Here is a 24,181-nt window from a genome sequence, read left to right on the forward strand (position 1 = left end):
CTAACAAAAAACAACCTTAAACCCCTAACAACAAACAACACTAAACCCCTAACAACAAACAACACTAACACCCTAACAACAAAAACCACTAAACCCCAACAAGAAACAACACTAAACCCCTAACAACAAACACTAACCCTCTAACAACAAACAACACTAAACCCCTAACAAGAAACTAACCTAACCCCGTAACAACAAAGAACCCTAACCTCCTAACAACAAACAACCTTAAACCCGTAACAACAAAGAACCCTAAACCCCTAACAACAAAGAGCACTAACACCCTAACAACAAAAACCACTAAACCCCAACAAGAAACAACACTAAACCCCTAACAACAAACACTAACCCCCTAACAGCAAACAACACTAAACCCCTAACAAGAAACTAACCTAACCCTGTAACAACAAACAGCCCTAACCTCCTAACAACAAACAAAATTAACCCCCTAACAACAAACAACTCTAAACCCCTAACAACAAACAACACTAACCCCGTAAGAACAAACAACACTAACCCCGTAACAACAAACAACACTAACACCCTAACAACAAAAACTACTAAACCCCAACAAGAAACAACCCTAAACCTCTAACAACAAACACTAACCCCCTAACAACAAACAACACTAAACCGCTAACAAGAAACTAACCTAACCCCGTAACAACAAACAACCCTAACCTCCTAACAACAACCTTAAACCCCTAACAACAAACAACCCTAAACCCCTAACAACAAACAACACTAACACCCTAACAACAAAAACCACTAAACCCCAACAAGAAACAACACTAAACCCCTAACAACAAACACTAACCCCCTAACAACAAACAACACTAAACCCCTAACAAGAAACTAACCTAACCCTGTAACAACAAACAGCCCTAACATCCTAACAACAAACCACCTTAACCCCCTAACAACAAACAACCCTAAACCCCTAACAACAAACAATCCTAACCCCCTAACAACCAACAACTCTCACCCCCTAACCACAAACAACACTAACACCCTAACCACAAACAACACTAACCCCGTAAGAACAAACAACACTAACCCCCTAACCACAAACAACACTAACACCCTAAAAACAAAAACTACTAAACCCCAACAAGAAACAACCCTAAACCCCTAACAACAAACACTAACCCCCTAACAGCCAACAACACTAAACCCCTAACAAGAAACTAACCTAACCCCGTAACAACAAACAACCCTAACCTCCTAACAACAAACAACCTTAACCCCCTGACAAACAACAACACTAACCCCCTAACCACAAACAACACTAACACCCTAACAACAAAAACTACTAAACCCCAACAAGAAACAGCCCTAAACCCCTAACAACAAACACTAACCCCCTAACAACAAACATCACTAAACCCCTAACAAGAAACTAACCTAACCCCATAACAACAAACAACCCTAACCTCCTAACAACAAACAACCTTAAACCCCTAACAACAAACAACCCTAAAACCCTAAGAACAAACAACACTAACACCCTAACAACAAAAACCACTAAACCCCAACAAGAAACAACACTAAACCCCTAACAACAAACACTAACCCCCTAACAACAAACAACACTAAACCCCTAACAACAAACTAACCTAACCCTGTAACAACAAAGATCCCTAACCTCCTAACAACAAACAACCTTAACCCCCTAACAACAAACAACTCTAAACCCCTAACAACAAACCATCCTAACCCCCTAACAACCAACAACGCACACCCCCTAACCACAAACAACACTAACACCCTAACCACAAACAACACTAACCCCGTAAGAACAAACAACACTAACCCCCTAACAACAAACAACACTAACACCCTAACAACAAAAACTACTAAACCCCAACAAGAAACAACCCTAAACCCCTAACAACAAACAGTAACCCCCTAACAACAAACAACACTAAACCCCTAACAAGAAACTAACCTAACCCCGTAACAACAAACAACCCTAACCTCCTAACAACAAACAACCTTAAAACCCTAACAACAAACAACCCTAAACCCCTGACAACAAACAACACTAACACACTAACAACAAAAAACACTAAACCCCAACAAGAAACAACACTAAACCCCTAACAACAAACACTAACCCCCTAACAACAAACAACACTAAACCCCTAACAAGAAACTAACCTAACGCTGTTACAACAAACAACCCTAACCTCCTAACAACAAATAACCCTAACCCCCTAACAAACAACAACACTAACCCCCTAACCACAAACAACACTAACACCCTAACAACAAAAACTACTAAACCCCAACAAGAAACAACCCTAAACCCCTAACAACAAACACTAACCCCCTAACAACAAACAAAACTAAACCCCTAACAAGAAACTAACCTAACCCCGTAACAACAAACAACCCTAACCTCCTAACAACAACCTTAAACCCCTAACAACAAACAACCCTAAACCCCTAACAACAAACAACACTAACACCCTAACAACAAAAACCACTTAACCCCAACAAGAAATAACACTAAACCCCTAACAACAAACACTAACCCCCTAACAACAAACAACACTAAACCCCTAACAAGAAACTAACCTAACCCTGTAACAACAAACAGCCCTAACCTCCTAACAACAAACAACCTTAACCCCCTAACAACAAACAACCCTAAACCCCTAACAACAAACAATCCTAACCCCCTAACAACCAACAACTCTCACCCCCTAACCACAAACAACACTAACAACCTAACGACAAACAACACTAACCCCGTAAGAACAAACAACACTAACCCCCTAACCACAAACAACACTAAAACCCTAACAACAAAAACTACTAAACCCCAACAAGAAACAACCCTAAACCCCTAACAACAAACACTAACCCCCTAACAGCAAACAACACTAAACCCCTAAAAAGAAACTAACCTAAACCCGTAACAACAAACAACCCTAACCTCCTAACAACAAACAACCCTAACCCCCTAACAAACAACAACACTAACCCCCTAACAACAAACAACACTAACACCCTAACAACAAAAACCACTAAACCCCAACAAGAAACAACACTAAACCCCTAACAACAAACACTAACCCCCTAACAACAAACATCACTAAACCCCTAACAAGAAACTAACCTAACCCCGTAACAACAAACAACCCTAACCTCCCAACAGCAAACAACCTTAAACCCCTAACAACAAACAACCCTAAACCCCTAACAACAAACAACACTAACACCCTAACAACAAAAACCACTAAACCCCAACAAGAAACAACACTAAACCCCTAACAACAAACACTAACCCTCTAAAAACAAACAACACTAAACCCCTAACAAGAAACTAACCTAACCCTGTAACAACAAACAGCCCTAACCTCCTACCAACAAACCACCTTAACCCCCTAACAACAAACAACCCTAAACCCCTAACAACAAACAATCCTAACCCCCTAACAACCAACAACGCTCATCCTCTAACCACAAACAACACTAACCCCGTAAGAACAAACAACACTAACCCCCTAACAACAAACACTAACACCCTAACAACAAAAACTACTAAACCCCAACAAGAAACAACCCTAAACCCCTAACAACAAAAACTAACCCCCTAACAACAAACAACACTAAACCCCTAACAAGAAACTAACCTAACTCCGTAACAACAAACAACCCTAACCTCCTAACAACAAACAACCCTAAACCCCTAACAACAAACAACCCTAACCTTCTAACAACAAACAACCCTAACTCCCAAACAAACAACAACACTAACCCCCTAAAAACAAACAACACTAACACCCTAACAACATAAACTACTAAAGCCCAACAAGAAACAACCCTAAACCCCTAACAACAAACACTAACCCCCTAACAACAAACAACACTAAACCCCTAACAAGAAACTAACCTAAACCCGTAACAACAAACAACCCTAACCTCCTAACAACAAACAACCTTAAACCCCTAACAACAAACAACCCTAAACCCCTAACAACAAACAACACTAACACCCTAACAACAAAAACCACTAAACCCCAACAAGAAACACTAAACCCCTAACAACAAACACTGACCCCCTAACAACAAACAACACTAAACCCCTAACAAGAAACTAACCTAACCCTGTAACAACAAACAACCCTAACCTCCTAACAACAAACAACCTTAACCCCCTAACAACAAACAACCCTAAACCCCTAACAAACAACAACACTAACCCCCTAACAACAAACAACACTAACACCCTAACAAGAAAAACTACTAAACTCCAACAAGAAACAACCTTAAACCCCTAACAACAAACACTAAACCCCTAACAACAAACAACCCTAAACACCTAACAACAAACAACACTAACACCCTAACAATAAAAACCACTAAACCCCAACAAGAAACAACACTAAACCCGTAACAACAAACACTAACCCCCAACAACAAACAACACTAAACCCCTAACAAGAAACTAACCTAACAATGTAACAACAAACAACCCTAACATCCTAACAACAAACATCCTTAACCCCCTAACAACAAACAACCCTAAACCCCTAACAACAAACAATCCTAACCCCCTAACAACCAACAACGCACACCCACTAACCACAAACAACACTAACAACCTAACCACAAACAACACTAACCCCGCAAGAACAAACTACACTAACGCCCTAACAACAAACAAAACTAACACCCTAACAACAAAAACTACTAAACCCCAACCAGAAACAACCCTAAACCCCTAACAACAAACACTAACCCCGTAACAACAAACAACACTAAACCCCTAACAAGAAACTAACCTAACCCCGTAACAACAAACAACCCTAACCTCCTAACAACAAACAACCTTAAACCTCTAACAACAAACAACCCTAAACCCCTAACAACAAACAACACTAACACCCTAACAACAAAAACCACTAAACCCCAACAAGAAACAACACTAAACCCCTAACAACAAACACTAACCCCCTAACAACAAACAACACTAAACCCCTAACAAGAAACTAACCTAACCCTGTAACAACAAACAACCCTAAACTCCTAACAAAAAACAACCTTAACCCCCTAACAAACAACAACACTAACCCCCTAACCACAAACAACACTAACACCATAACAACAAAAACTACTAAACCCCAACAAGAAACAACCCTAAACCCCTAACAACAAACACTAACCCCCTAACAACAAACAACACTAAACCCCTAACAAGAAACTAACCTAACCCCGTAACAACAAACAACCCTAACCCCCTAACAACAAACAACCCTAAACAACTAACAAGAAACAACACTAACACCCTAACAACAAAAACCACTGAACCCCAACAAGAAACAACACTAAACCCCTAACAACAAACACTAACCTCCTAACAACAAACAACACTAAACCCCTAACAAGAAACTAACCTAACTCTGTAACAACAAACAACCCTAACCTCCTAACAACAAACAACCTTAACCCCCTAACAACAAACAACCCTAAACCCCTAACAACAAACAATCCTAACCCCCTAACAACCAACAACGCACACCCACTAACCACAAACAACACTAACACCCTAACCACAAACAACACTAACCCCGGAAGAACAAACAACACTAACCCCCTAACAACAAACAACACTAACACCCTAACAACAAAAACTACTAAACCCCAACAAGAAACAACCCTAAACCCCTAACAACAAACACTAACCCCCTAACAACAAACAACACTAAACCCCTAACAAGAAACTAACCTAACCCCGTAACAACAAACAACCCTAACCTGCTAACAACAAACAACCTTAAACCCCTAACAACAAACAACCCTAAACACCTAACAACAAACAACACTAACACCCTAACAACAAAAACCACTAAACCCCAACAAGAAACAACACTAAACCCCTAACAACAAACACTAACCCCCTAACAACAAACAACACTAAACCCCTAACAAGAAACTAACCTAACCCTGTAACAACAAACAACCCTAACCTCCTAACAAAAAACAACCTTAACCCCCTAACAAACAACACTAACCCCCTAACCACAAACAACACTAACACCCTAACAACAAAACTACTAAACCCCAACAAGAAACAGCCCTAAACCCCTAACAACAAACACTAACCCCCTAACAACAAAAAACACTAAACCCCTAACAAGAAACTAACCTAACCCCGTAACAACAAACAACCCTAACCTCCTAACAACAAACAACCTTAACCCCCTAACAACAAACAACCCTAAACCCCTAAAAACAAACCATCCTAACCCCCTAACAACCAACAACGCACACCCCCTAACCACAAACAACACTAACACCCTAACCACAAACAACACTAACCCCGTAAGAACAAACAACACTAACCCCCTAACAACAAACAACACTAACACCCTAACAACAAAAACTACTAAACCCCAACAAGAAACAACCCTAAACCCCTAACAACAAACACTAACCCCCTAACAACAAACAACACTAAACCCCTAACAAGAAACTAACCTAACCCCGTAACAACAAACAACCCTAACCTCCTAACAACAAACAACCTTAACCCCCTAACAACAAACAACCCTAAACCCCTAAAAACAAACCATCCTAACCCCCTAACAACCAACAACGCACACCCCCTAACCACAAACAACACTAACACCCTAACCACAAACAACACTAACCCCGTAAGAACAAACAACACTAACCCCCTAACCACAAACAACACTAACACCCTAAAAACAAAAACTACTAAACCCCAACAAGAAACAACCCTAAACCCCTAACAACAAACACTAACCCCCTAACAGCCAACAACACTAAACCCCTAACAAGAAACTAACCTAACCCCGTAACAACAAACAACCCTAACCTCCTAACAACAAACAACCTTAACCCCCTGACAAACAACAACACTAACCCCCTAACCACAAACAACACTAACACCCTAACAACAAAAACTACTAAACCCCAACAAGAAACAGCCCTAAACCCCTAACAACAAACACTAACCCCCTAACAACAAACATCACTAAACCCCTAACAAGAAACTAACCTAACCCCGTAACAACAAACAACCCTAACCTCCTAACAACAAACAACCTTAAACCCCTAACAACAAACAACCCTAAAACCCTAAGAACAAACAACACTAACACCCTAACAACAAAAACCACTAAACCCCAACAAGAAACAACACTAAACCCCTAACAACAAACACTAACCCCCTAACAACAAACAACACTAAACCCCTAACAACAAACTAACCTAACCCTGTAACAACAAAGATCCCTAACCTCCTAAGAACAAACAACCTTAACCCCCTAACAACAAACAACTCTAAACCCCTAACAACAAACCATCCTAACCCCCTAACAACCAACAACGCACACCCCCTAACCACAAACAACACTAACACCCTAACCACAAACAACACTAACCCCGTAAGAACAAACAACACTAACCCCCTAACAACAAACAACACTAACACCCTAACAACAAAAACTACTAAACCGCACAAGAAACAACCCTAAACCCCTAACAACAAACAGTAACCCCCTAACAACAAACAACACTAAACCCCTAACAAGAAACTAACCTAACCCCGTAACAACAAACAACCCTAACCTCCTAACAACAAACAACCTTAAAACCCTAACAACAAACAACCCTAAACCCCTGACAACAAACAACACTAACACACTAACAACAAAAAACACTAAACCCCAACAAGAAACAACACTAAACCCCTAACAACAAACACTAACCCCCTAACAACAAACAACACTAAACCCCTAACAAGAAACTAACCTAACGCTGTTACAACAAACAACCCTAACCTCCTAACAACAAATAACCCTAACCCCCTAACAAACAACAACACTAACCCCCTAACCACAAACAACACTAACACCCTAACAACAAAAACTACTAAACCCCAACAAGAAACAACCCTAAACCCCTAACAACAAACACTAACCCCCTAACAACAAACAACACTAAACCCCTAACAAGAAACTAACCTAACCCTGTAACAACAAACAACCCTAACCTCCTAACAACAAACAACCTTAACCCCCTAACAACAAACAACCCTAAACCCCTAACAACAAACAATCCTAACCCCCTAACAACCAACAACGCACACCCCCTAACCACAAACAACACTAACACCCTAACCACAAACAACACTAACCCCGTAAGAACAAACAACTCTAACCCCCTAACAACAAACAACACTAACACTCTAACAACAAAAACTACTAAACCCCAACAAGAAACAACCCTAAACCCCTAACAAAAAACACTAACCCCCTAACAACAATCCTAACAACCTAACAACAAACAACACTAACCCCCTAAAAATAAACTACCCTAAACCCGTAACAACAAACAACCCTAAACCCCTAACAACAAACAACACTAAACCCATAACAACAAACAAACCTAACCTTCTAACAACAAACAACCCTAACCCCCTAACAACCAACAACACTAACCCCCTAACCACAAACAACACTAACACCCTAACAACAAAAACATCTAAACCCCAACAAGAAACAACACTAAACCCCTAACAACAAACAACAATAACCCCCTAACAACAAAAACCACTAAACCCCTAACAAGAAAATAACCTAACCCCGTAACAACAAACAAACCTAAACCCCAAACAACAGATAACCCTAACCCGCTATCAAGAAACAATCCTAACCCTCTAACAACCAACAACACTAAACCCCTAACCACAAACAACACTAACACCCTAACAACAAAAACCACTAAACCCCAACAAGAAACAACCCTAAACCCCTAACAACAAACAACACTAACCCCCTAACAACACACAACCCTAACCAAACAACAAACAACCCTATCCCACTAACAACAAACAACACTAACCCCCTAACAAGAACCTACCATAACCCCGTAACAACAAACAACCCTAACCCCTAACAACAAACAACCCTAACCCCCTAAACAACCAAAAACACTAACCCCCTAACCACCAACAGCACTCACCCAGTAAAAACATAAAACACTAACCCCCTAAGAACAACCACTACGTATCCCCTGAAAACAAACAGCACTAACCCCTAACAAGAAAGAACCCAAATTCTCTAACAACAAACAACTCTAACCCCCTAACAACAAACAACTCTGAACCCCTGACAACAAACACCACTAACCCACTAACAACAAACAACACTAACCCCCTAACAAGAAACTACCCTAACCCCTAAAAACCAAAAACACTAACCCACTAACAACAAACAACCCTAACAGCCTAACAACAAACAACACTAACCCCCTAACAACAAACAACACTAAACCCCTAACATCAAACAACACTAACCCCCTAACAACAAACAACACTAACACCCTAACAACAAACAACACTAACAGCCTAACAACAAAAACCACTAAACCTCAACAAGAAACAACCCCAAACCCCTAAATAGAAACAACACTAACCACCTAACAACAACCCTAAACCCCTAACAACAAACAACCCTAACCCCCAGCAAGAAACTACTCTAACCCACTAACAACAAACAACCCTAAGCCCCTAACAACAAAGAACCCTAACACTCTAAAAAGAAACAACACTAACCCCCTAACAACAAAAAACACTAACCCCCTAACAACAAACACAACTAACCCCCTAACAACAATCCTAACAACCTAACAACAAACAACACTAACCCCCTAAAAATAAACTACACTAAACCCCTAACAACAAACAACCTTAAACCCCTAACAACAAACAACACTAAACCCATAACAACAAACAACCCTATCCTTCTAACAACAAACAACCCTAACCCCCTAACAAACAACAACACTAACCCCCAACCACAAACAACACTAAAACCCTAACAACAAAAACATCTAAACCCCAACAAGAAACAACACTAAACCGCTAACAACAAACAACAATAATACCCTAACAGCAAAAACCACTAAACCCCTAACAAGAAACTACCCTAACCCCGTAACAAAAAACAAAACTAAACCTGCAACAAGAAACAACCCTAACCCCCAAACAACAAACAACCCAAACCCCTAACATCAAACAACACTAACCCCATAACAACAAACAACCCTAACCCACTAAAAACAAACATTCCTCTCCCCCTAACAACCAACAACACTAACCCCCTAACCACAAACAACACTAACACCCTAACAACAAAAACCACTAAACCCCAAGAGGAAACAACACTAAACCCCTAACAACAAACACTAACCCCCTAACAACAAACAACACTAAACCCCTAACAAGAAACTAACCTAACCCCGTAACAACAAACAACCCTAACCTCCTAACAACAAACAACCTTAACCCCCTAACAACAAACAACCCTAAACCCCTAAAAACAAACCATCCTAACCCCCTAACAACCAACAACGCACACCCCCTAACCACAAACAACACTAACACCCTAACCACAAACAACACTAACCCCGTAAGAACAAACAACACTAACCCCCTAACCACAAACAACACTAACACCCTAAAAACAAAAACTACTAAACCCCAACAAGAAACAACCCTAAACCCCTAACAACAAACACTAACCCCCTAACAGCCAACAACACTAAACCCCTAACAAGAAACTAACCTAACCCCGTAACAACAAACAACCCTAACCTCCTAACAACAAACAACCTTAACCCCCTGACAAACAACAACACTAACCCCCTAACCACAAACAACACTAACACCCTAACCACAAACAACACTAAGCCCGTAAGAACAAACAACACTAACCCCCTAACAACAAACAACACTAACACCCTAACAACAAAAACGACTAAACCCCAACAAGAAACAACCCTAAACCCCTAACAACAAACAGTAACCCCCTAACAACAAACAACACTAAACCCCTAACAAGAAACTAACCTAACCCCGTAACAACAAACAACACTAACCTCCTAACAACAAACAACCTTAAAACCCTAACAACAAACAACCCTAAACCCCTGACAACAAACAACACTAACACACTAACAACAAAAAACACTAAACCCCAACAAGAAACAACACTAAACCCCTAACAACAAACACTAACCCCCTAACAACAAACAACACTAAACCCCTAACAAGAAACTAACCTAACGCTGTTACAACAAACAACCCTAACCTCCTAACAACAAATAACCCTAACCCCCTAACAAACAACAACACTAACCCCCTAACCACAAACAACACTAACACCCTAACAACAAAAACTACTAAACCCCAACAAGAAACAACCCTAAACCCTAACAACAAACACTAACCCCCTAACAACAAACAACACTAAACCCCTAACAAGAAACTAACCTAACCCTGTAACAACAAACAACCCTAACCTCCTAACAACAAACAACCTTAACCCCCTAACAACAAACAACCCTAAACCCCTAACAACAAACAATCCTAACCCCCTAACAACCAACAACGCACACCCCCTAACCACAAACAACACTAACACCCTAACCACAAACAACACTAACCCCGTAAGAACAAACAACTCTAACCCCCTAACAACAAACAACACTAACACTCTAACAACAAAAACTACTAAACCCCAACAAGAAACAACCCTAAACCCCTAACAAAAAACACTAACCCCCTAACAACAAACAAAACTAAACCCCTAACAAGAAACTAACCTAACCCCGTAACAACAAACAACCCTAACCTCCTAACAACAACCTTAAACCCCTAACAACAAACAACCCTAAACCCCTAACAACAAACAACACTAACTCCCTAACAACAAAAACCACTTAACCCCAACAAGAAATAACACTAAACCCCTAACAACAAACACTAACCCCCTAACAACAAACAACACTAAACCCCTAACAAGAAACTAACCTAACCCTGTAACAACAAACAGCCCTAACCTCCTAACAACAAACAACCTTAACCCCCTAACAACAAACAACCCTAAACCCCTAACAACAAACAATCCTAACCCCCTAACAACCAACAACTCTCACCCCCTAACCACAAACAACACTAACAACCTAACCACAAACAACACTAACCCCGTAAGAACAAACAACACTAACCCCCTAACCACAAACAACACTAAAACCCTAACAACAAAAACTACTAAACCCCAACAAGAAACAACCCTAAACCCCTAACAACAAACACTAACCCCCTAACAGCAAACAACACTAAACCCCTAAAAAGAAACTAACCTAAACCCGTAACAACAAACAACCCTAACCTCCTAACAACAAACAACCCTAACCCCCTAACAAACAACAACACTAACCCCCTAACAACAAACAACACTAACACCCTAACAACAAAAACCACTAAACCCCAACAAGAAACAACACTAAACCCCTAACAACAAACACTAACCCCCTAACAACAAACATCACTAAACCCCTAACAAGAAACTAACCTAACCCCGTATCAACAAAAAACCCTAACCTCCTAACAGCAAACAACCTTAAACCCCTAACAACAAACAACCCTAAACCCCTAACAACAAACAACACTAACACCCTAACAACAAAAACCACTAAACCCCAACAAGAAACAACACTAAACCCCTAACAACAAACACTAACCCTCTAAAAACAAACAACACTAAACCCCTAACAAGAAACTAACCTAACCCTGTAACAACAAACAGCCCTAACCTCCTAACAACAAACCACCTTAACCCCCTAACAACAAACAACCCTAAACCCCTAACAACAAACAATCCTAACCCCCTAACAACCAACAACGCTCATCCTCTAACCACAAACAACACTAACCCCGTAAGAACAAACAACACTAACCCCCTAACAACAAACACTAACACCCTAACAACAAAAACTACTAAACCCCAACAAGAAACAACCCTAAACCCCTAACAACAAAAACTAACCCCCTAACAACAAACAACACTAAACCCCTAACAAGAAACTAACCTAACTCCGTAACAACAAACAACCCTAACCTCCTAACAACAAACAACCCTAAACCCCTAACAACAAACAACCCTAACCTTCTAACAACAAACAACCCTAACTCCCAAACAAACAACAACACTAACCCCCTAACCACAAACAACACTAACACCCTAACAACATAAACTACTAAAGCCCAACAAGAAACAACCCTAAACCCCTAACAACAAACACTAACCCCCTAACAACAAACAACCCTAAACCCCTAACAACAAACAACACTAACACCCTAACAACAAAAACCACTAAACCCCAACAAGAAACAACACTAAACCCCTAACAACAAACACTAACCCTCTAAAAACAAACAACACTAAACCCCTAACAAGAAACTAACCTAACCCTGTAACAACAAACAGCCCTAACCTCCTAACAACAAACCACCTTAACCCCCTAACAACAAACAACCCTAAACCCCTAACAACAAACAATCCTAACCCCCTAACAACCAACAACGCTCATCCTCTAACCACAAACAACACTAACCCCGTAAGAACAAACAACACTAACCCCCTAACAACAAACACTAACACCCTAACAACAAAAACTACTAAACCCCAACAAGAAACAACCCTAAACCCCTAACAACAAAAACTAACCCCCTAACAACAAACAACACTAAACCCCTAACAAGAAACTAACCTAACTCCGTAACAACAAACAACCCTAACCTCCTAACAACAAACAACCCTAAACCCCTAACAACAAACAACCCTAACCTTCTAACAACAAACAACCCTAACTCCCAAACAAACAACAACACTAACCCCCTAACCACAAACAACACTAACACCCTAACAACATAAACTACTAAAGCCCAACAAGAAACAACCCTAAACCCCTAACAACAAACACTAACCCCCTAACAACAAACAACACTAAACCCCTAACAAGAAACTAACCTAAACCCGTAACAACAAACAACCCTAACCTCCTAACAACAAACAACCTTAAACCCCTAACAACAAACAACCCTAAACCCCTAACAACAAACAACACTAACACCCTAACAACAAAAACCACTAAACCCCAAGAAGAAACAACACTAAACCCCTAACAACAAACACTGACCCCCTAACAACAAACAACACTAAACCCCTAACAAGAAACTAACCTAACCCTGTAACAACAAACAACCCTAACCTCCTAACAACAAACAACCTTAACCCCCTAACAACAAACAACCCTAAACCCCTAACAAACAACAACACTAACCCCCTAACCACAAACAACACTAACACCCTAACAAGAAAAACTACTAAACTCCAACAAGAAACAACCTTGAACCCCTAACAACAAACACTAACCCCCTAACAACAAACAACCCTAAACACCTAACAACAAACAACACTAACACCCTAACAATAAAAACCACTAAACCCCAACAAGAAACAACACTAAACCCGTAACAACAAACACTAACCCCCTAACAACAAACAACACTAAACCCCTAACAAGAAACTAACCTAACAATGTAACAACAAACAACCCTAACATCCTAACAACAAACATCCTTAACCCCCTAACAACAAACAACCCTAAACCCCTAACAACAAACAATCCTAACCCCCTAAAAACCAACAACGCACACCCACTAACCACAAACAACACTAACAACCTAACCACAAACAACACTAACCCCGCAAGAACAAACTACACTAACGCCCTAACAACAAACAAAACTAACACCCTAACAACAAAAACTACTAAACCCCAACCAGAAACAACCCTAAACCCCTAACAACAAACACTAACCCCGTAACAACAAACAACACTAAACCCCTAACAAGAAACTAACCTAACCCCGTAACAACAAACAACCCTAACCTCCTAACAACAAACAACCTTAAACCTCTAACAACAAACAACCCTAAACCCCTAACAACAAACAACACTAACACCCTAACAACAAAAGCCACTAAACCCCAACAAGAAACAACACTAAACCCCTAACAACAAACACTAACCCCCTAACAACAAACAACACTAAACCCCTAACAAGAAACTAACCTAACCCTGTAACAACAAACAACCCTAAACTCCTAACAAAAAACAACCTTAACCCCCTAACAAACAACAACACTAACCCCCTAACCACAAACAACACTAACACCATAACAACAAAAACTACTAAACCCCAACAAGAAACAACCCTAAACCCCTAACAACAAACACTAACCCCCTAACAACAAACAACACTAAACTCCTAACAAGAAACTAACCTAACCCCGTAACAACAAACAACCCTAACCCCCTAACAACAAACAACCTTAAACCCCTAACAACAAACAACCCTAAACATCTAACAAGAAACAACACTAACACCCTAACAACAAAAACCACTGAACCCCAACAAGAAACAACACTAAACCCCTAACAACAAACACTAACCTCCTAACAACAAACAACACTAAACCCCTAACAAGAAACTAACCTAACTCTGTAACAACAAACAACCCTAACCTCCTAACAACAAACAACCTTAACCCCCTAACAACAAACAACCCTAAACCCCTAACAACAAACAATCCTAACCCCCTAACAACCAACAACGCACACCCCCTAACCACAAACAACACTAACACCCTAACCACAAACAACACTAACCCCGGAAGAACAAACAACACTAACCCCCTAACAACAAACAACACTAACCCCCTAAAAATAAACTACACTAAACCCCTAACAACGAAGAAACCTAACCCCCTAACAACAAACACTAACCCCCTAACAACAAACAACACTAAACCCCTAACAAGAAACTAACCTAACCCCGTAACAACAAACAACCCTAACCTGCTAACAACAAACAACCTTAAACCCCTAACAACAAACAACCCTAAACACCTAACAACAAACAACACTAACACCCTAACAACAAAAACCACTAAACCCCAACAAGAAACAACACTAAACCCCTAACAACAAACACTAACCCCCTAACAACAAACAACACTAAACCCCTAACAAGAAACTAACCTAACCCTGTAACAACAAACAACCCTAACCTCCTAACAAAAAACAACCTTAACCCCCTAACAAACAACACTAACCCCCTAACCACAAACAACACTAACACCCTAACAACAAAAACTACTAAACCCCAACAAGAAACAGCCCTAAACCCCTAACAACAAACACTAACCCCCTAACAACAAAAAACACTAAACCCCTAACAAGAAACTAACCTAACCCCGTAACAACAAACAACCCTAACCTCCTAACAACAAACAACCTTAACCCCCTAACAACAAACAACCCTAAACCCCTAAAAACAAACCATCCTAACCCCCTAACAACCAACAACGCACACCCCCTAACCACAGACAACACTAACACCCTAAGCACAAACAACACTAACCCCGTAAGAACAAACAACACTAACCCCCTAACAACAAACAACACTAACACCCTAACAACAAAAACTACTAAACCCCAACAAGAAACAACCCTAAACCCCTAACAACAAACACTAACCCCCTAACAACAAACAACACTAAACCCCTAACAAGAAACTAACCTAACCCCGTAACAACAAACAACCCTAACCTCCTAACAACAAACAACCTTAACCCCCTAACAACAAACAACCCTAAACCCCTAGCAACAAACAATCCTAACCCCCTAACAACCAACAACTCTCACCCCCTAACGACAAACAACACTAACACCCTAACCACAAACAACACTAACCCCGTAAGAACAAACAACAATAACCCCCTAACCACAAACAACAGTAACACCCTAACAACAAAAACTACTAAACCCCAACAAGAAACAACCCTAAACCCCTAGCAACAAACACTAACCCCCTAACAGCCAACAACACTAAACCCCTAACAAGAAACTAACCTAACCCCGTAACAACAAACAACCCTAACCTCCTAACAACAAACAACCTTAACCCCCTAACAAACAACAACACTAACCCCCTAACCACAAACAACACTAACACCATAACAACAAAAACTACTAAACCCCAACAAGAAACAACCCTAAACCCCTAACAACAAACACTAACCCCCTAACAACAAACAACACTAAACTCCTAACAAGAAACTAACCTAACCCCGTAACAACAAACAACCCTAACCCCCTAACAACAAACAACCTTAAACCCCTAACAACAAACAACCCTAAACATCTAACAAGAAACAACACTAACACCCTAACAACAAAAACCACTGAACCCCAACAAGAAACAACACTAAACCCCTAACAACAAACACTAACCTCCTAACAACAAACAACACTAAACCCCTAACAAGAAACTAACCTAACTCTGTAACAACAAACAACCCTAACCTCCTAACAACAAACAACCTTAACCCCCTAACAACAAACAACCCTAAACCCCTAACAACAAACAATCCTAACCCCCTAACAACCAACAACGCACACCCCCTAACCACAAACAACACTAACACCCTAACCACAAACAACACTAACCCCGGAAGAACAAACAACACTAACCCCCTAACAACAAACAACACTAACCCCCTAAAAATAAACTACACTAAACCCCTAACAACGAAGAAACCTAACCCCCTAACAACAAACACTAACCCCCTAACAACAAACAACACTAAACCCCTAACAAGAAACTAACCTAACCCCGTAACAACAAACAACCCTAACCTGCTAACAACAAACAACCTTAAACCCCTAACAACAAACAACCCTAAACACCTAACAACAAACAACACTAACACCCTAACAACAAAAACCACTAAACCCCAACAAGAAACAACACTAAACCCCTAACAACAAACACTAACCCCCTAACAACAAACAACACTAAACCCCTAACAAGAAACTAACCTAACCCTGTAACAACAAACAACCCTAACCTCCTAACAAAAAACAACCTTAACCCCCTAACAAACAACACTAACCCCCTAACCACAAACAACACTAACACCCTAACAACAAAAACTACTAAACCCCAACAAGAAACAGCCCTAAACCCCTAACAACAAACACTAACCCCCTAACAACAAAAAACACTAAACCCCTAACAAGAAACTAACCTAACCCCGTAACAACAAACAACCCTAACCTCCTAACAACAAACAACCTTAACCCCCTAACAACAAACAACCCTAAACCCCTAAAAACAAACCATCCTAACCCCCTAACAACCAACAACGCACACCCCCTAACCACAGACAACACTAACACCCTAAGCACAAACAACACTAACCCCGTAAGAACAAACAACACTAACCCCCTAACAACAAACAACACTAACACCCTAACAACAAAAACTACTAAACCCCAACAAGAAACAACCCTAAACCCCTAACAACAAACACTAACCCCCTAACAACAAACAACACTAAACCCCTAACAAGAAACTAACCTAACCCCGTAACAACAAACAACCCTAACCTCCTAACAACAAACAACCTTAACGCCCTAACAACAAACAACCCTAAACCCCTAGCAACAAACAATCCTAACCCCCTAACAACCAACAACTCTCACCCCCTAACGACAAACAACACTAACACCCTAACCACAAACAACACTAACCCCGTAAGAACAAACAACAATAACCCCCTAACCACAAACAACAGTAACACCCTAACAACAAAAACTACTAAACCCCAACAAGAAACAACCCTAAACCCCTAGCAACAAACACTAACCCCCTAACAGCCAACAACACTAAACCCCTAACAAGAAACTAACCTAACCCCGTAACAACAAACAACCCTAACCTCCTAACAACAAACAACCTTAAACCCCTAACAACAAACAACCCTAAACCCCTAACAACAAACAACACTAACACCCTAACAACAAAACCACTAAACCCCAACAAGAAACAACACTAAACCCCTAACAACAAACACTAACCCCCTAACAACAAACATCACTAAACCCCTAACAAGAAACTAACCTAACCCTGTAAAAACAAACAAACCTAACCTCCTAACAACAAACAACCCTAACCCCCTAACAAACAACAACACTAACCCCCTAACCACAAACAACACTAACACCCTAACAACAAAAACTACTAAAAAACAACAAGAAACAACCCTAAAGCCCTAACCAGAAACACTAACCCCCTAACAACAAACAACACTAAACCCCTAACAAGAAACTAACCTAACCCCGTAACAACAAACAACCCTAACCTCCTAACAGCAAACAACCTTAAACCCCTAACAACAAACAACACTAAACCCCTAACAACAAACAACACTAACACCATAACAACAAAAACCACTAAACCCCAACAAGAAACAACTCTGAACCCCTAACAAAAAACACTAACCCCCTAACAACAAACAACACTAAACCCCTAACAAGAAACTAACCTAACCCTGTAACAACAAACAACCCTAACCTCCTAACAACAAACAACCTTAACCCCCTAAACAACCAACAACACTAACCCCCTAACCACCAACAGCACTAACCCAGTAAAAACAAAAAAAACTAACCCCTAACAACAACCAACACTTATCCCCTAAAAACAAACAACACTAACCCCCAACAAGAAAGAACCCAAATCCTCTAAGAACAAACAACTCTAACCCCCTAACAACAAAAAACTCGGAAGCCCTAACAACAAGCAACACTAACCCACTAACAACAAACAACCCTAAACCCCTAACAACAAACAACCCTTACCCCCTAAAAACCAAGAGCACTAACCCCTAAGCAAAAACACTAACACCCTAAAAACAAAACCCACTAAACTGCAACAAAAAACAACCCTAAACACCTAACAACAAACAACATGAACCCCCTAACAACAAACAACACTAACACCCTAACAACAAAACCACTAAAGCCCAACAAGAAACAACCCTAAACCCCTAAATACAAACAACACTAACCCCCTAACCACAAACAACACTAGCACCCTAACAACAAAAACTGCTAAACCCCAACAAGAAACAACCCTAAACCCCTAACAACAAACACTAACCCCTAACAACAAACAACACTAAACCCCTAACAAGAAACTAACCTAACCCCGTAACAACAAACAACCCTAACCTCCTAACAACAAACAACCTTAAACCCCTAACAACAAACAACCCTAAACCCCTAACAACAAACAACACTAACACACTAACAACAAAAACCACTAAACCCCAACAAGAAACAACACTAAACCCCTAACAACAAACACTAACCCCCTAACAACAAACAACACTAAACCCCTAACAAGAAACTAACCTAACCCTGTAAGAACAAACAGCCCTAACCTCCTAACAACAAACAACCCTAACCCCGTAACAAACAACAACACTAACCCCCTAACCACAAACAACACTAACAACCTAACAACAAAAACTAATAAACCCCAACAAGAAACAACCCTAAACCCCTAACAACAAACACTAACCCCCTAACAACAAACAACACTAAACCCCTAACAAGAAACTAACCTAACCCTGTAAGAACAAACAGCCCTAACCTCCTAACAACAAACAACCTTAACCCCCTAACAACAAACAACCCTAAACCCCTAACAACAAACAACACTAACACCCTAACAACAAAAACCACTAAACTCCAACAAGGAACAACACTAATCCCCTAACAACAAACACTAACCCCCTAACAACAAACAACACTAAACCCCTAACAAGAAACTAACCTAACCCTGTAACAACAAACAGCCCTAACCTCCTAACAACAAACAACCTTAACCCCCTAACAACAAACAACCCTAAACCCCTAACAACAAACAACCCTAAACCCCTGACAAGAAACAACACTAACACCCTAACAACAAAAACCACTAAACCCCAAAAAGAAACAACACTAACCCCCTAACAACAAACACTAACCCCCTAACAACAAACAACACTAAACCCCTAACAAGAAACTAACCTAACCCTGTAACAACAAACGACCCTAACCTCCTAACAACAAACAACCCTATCCCCTAACAAAAAACAACACTAACCCCCTAACCACAAACACTAACACCCTAACAACAAAAACTACTAAATCCCAACAAGAAACAACCCTAAACCCCTAACAACAAACACTAACCCCCTAACAACAAACAACACTAAACCCCTAACAAGAAACTAAGCTAACCCCGTAACAACAAACAACCCTAACCTCCTAACAACAAACAACCTTAACCCCCTAACAACAAACAACCCTAAACCCCTAACAACAAACAATCCTAAACCCCTAACAACCAACAACGCTCACCCCCTAACCACAAGCAACACTAACACCCTAACCACAAACAACACTAACCCCGTGAGAACAAACAACACTAACCCCCTAACCACAAACAACACTAACACCCTAACAACAAAAACTACTAAACCCCAACAAGAAACAACCCTAAACCCCTAACAGCAAACACTAACCCCCTAACAACAAACAACACTAAACCCCTAACAAGAAACTAACCTAACCCCTTAACAACAAACAGCCCTAACCTCCTAACAACAAACAACCTTAAACCCCTAACAACAAACAACCCTAAACCCCTAACAACAAACAACAGTAACACCCTAACAGCAAAAACCACTAAACCCCAACAAGAAACAACAGTAAACCCCTAACAACAAACACTAACCCCCTAACAACAAACAACACTAAACCCCTAACAATAAACTAACCTAACCCTGTAACAACAAACAACCCTAACCTCCTAACAACAAACAACCCTAACCCCCTAACAAACAACAACACTAACCCCCTAACAACAAACAACACTAACACCATAACAACAAAAACTACTAAACCCCAACAAGAAACAACCCTAAACCCCTAACAACAAACACTAACCCCCTAACAACAAACAACACTAAACCCCTAACAAGAAACTAACCTAACCCCGTAACAAAAGACAACCCTAACCTCCTAACAACAAACAACCTTAAACCCCTAACAACAAACAACCCTAAACACCTAACAACAAACAACACTAACACCCTAACAACAAAAACCACTAAACCCCAACAAGAAACAACACTAAACCCCTAACAACAAACACTAATGCCCTAACAACAAACAACACTAAACCCCTAACAAGAAACTAACCTAACCCTGTAACAACAAACAGCCCTAACCTCCTAACAACAAACCACCTTAACCCCCCTAACAACAAACAACCCTAAACCCCTAACAACAAACAACCCTAACCCCCTAACAACCAACAACTCTCACCCCCTAACCACAAACAACACTAACCCCGTAAGAACAAACAACACTAACAACCTAACCACAAACAACACTAACACCCTAACAACAAAAACTACTAAACCCCAACAAGAAACAACCCTAAACCCCTAACAACAAACACTAACCCCCTAACAACAAACAACACTAAACCCCTAACAAGAAACTAACCTAACCCCGTAACAACAAACAACCCTAACCTCCTAACAACAAACAATCTTAAACCCCTAACAACAAACAACCCTAAACCCCTAACAACAAACAACACTAACACCCTAACAACAAAAAACACTAAACCCCAACAAGAAACAACACTAAACCCCTAACAACAAACACTAACCCCCTAACAACAAACAACACTAAACCCCTAACAAGAAACTAAACTAACCCTGTAACAACTAGCAACCCTAACCTCCTAAGAACAAACAACCTTAACCCCCTAACAACAAACAACCCAAAACCCCTAACAACAAACAATCCTATCCCCCTAAGAACCAACAACACTCGCCCCCAACCACAAAGAACACTAACACCCTAACCACAAACAACACTAACACCCTAACAACAAAAACCACTAAAGCCCAACAAGAAACAACCCTAAACCCCTAAATATAAACAACACTAACCCCCTAACCACAAACAACACTAACACCCTAACAACAAAAACCACTAAACCTCAACAAGAAACAACCCGAAACCCCTAAATAGAAACAACACTAACCACCTAACAGCAACCCTAACCCCCTAACAACAAACTACTCTAAACCACTAACAACAAACAACCCTAAGCCCCTAACAACAAAGAACCCTAACTCTCTAACAAGAAACAACACTAACCGCCTAACAACAAAAAACACTAACCCCCTAACAACAAACACCACTAACCCCCTAACAACAATCCTAAAAACCTAACAGCAAACAACACTAACACCCTAACAAGAAAGAACCCAAATCCTCTAACAACAAACAACTCTAACCCCCTAAGAACAAACAACTCTGAACCCCTGACAACAAACACCACTAACCCACTAACACCAAACAACTCTAACCCCTAAAAACCAAAAACACAAACCCACTAACAACAAACAACACTAACCCACTCACAACAAACAACCCTAACACCCTAACAACAAACAACACTAACCCCCTAACAACAAACAACACTAAACCCCTAACATCAAACAACACTAACCCCCTAACAACTAACAACACTAACACCCTAACAACAAACAACACTAACACCCTAAGAACAAAAACCACTAAACCGCAGCAAGAAACAACCCTAAACCCCGAAATACAAACAACACTAACCCCCTAACCACAAACAACACTAACAGCCTAACAACATAAACCACTAAACCTCAACAAGAAACAACCCCAAACCCCTAAATAGAAACAACACTAACCACCTAACAACAACCCTAACCCGCTAACAACAAACAACCCTACCCTCCAACAACAAACTACTCTAATCCCCTAACAATAAAAAACCCTAACCCCTAACATCAAACAACACTAACCCCTGAACAACAAACAACCCTAACCCCCAAACAACAAACAACCCTAACCCCCTAACAACAAACAATCCTATCCCCCTAACAACCAACAACACTAACCCCCTAACCACAAAAAACACTAACACCCTAACAACAAATATCACTAAACCCCAACAAGAAATAACCCTAAAACCGTAACAACAAACAACACTAACACCCTAACAACACACAACCCTAACCAAACAACAAACAACCCTAACTCACTAACAACAAACAACCCTAACTCCCTAACAACAAACATTCCTATCCCTCTAACAACCAACAACACTAACCCCCTAACCACAAACAACACTAACACCCTAACAACAAAAACCACTAAACCCCAACAAGAAACAACCCTAAACCCCTAACAACAAACCACACTAACCCCCTAACAACAAACAACCCTAACCAAACAACAAACTACCCTAACCCACCAACAACAAACAACACTAACCCCCTAACAAGAACCTACCCTAACCCCGTAACAACAAACAAACCTAACCCCTAAAAACAAACAA

This window comes from Loxodonta africana, chromosome 10, assembly GCF_030014295.1.
Source record: "Loxodonta africana isolate mLoxAfr1 chromosome 10, mLoxAfr1.hap2, whole genome shotgun sequence".
Taxonomy (NCBI): domain Eukaryota; kingdom Metazoa; phylum Chordata; class Mammalia; order Proboscidea; family Elephantidae; genus Loxodonta; species Loxodonta africana.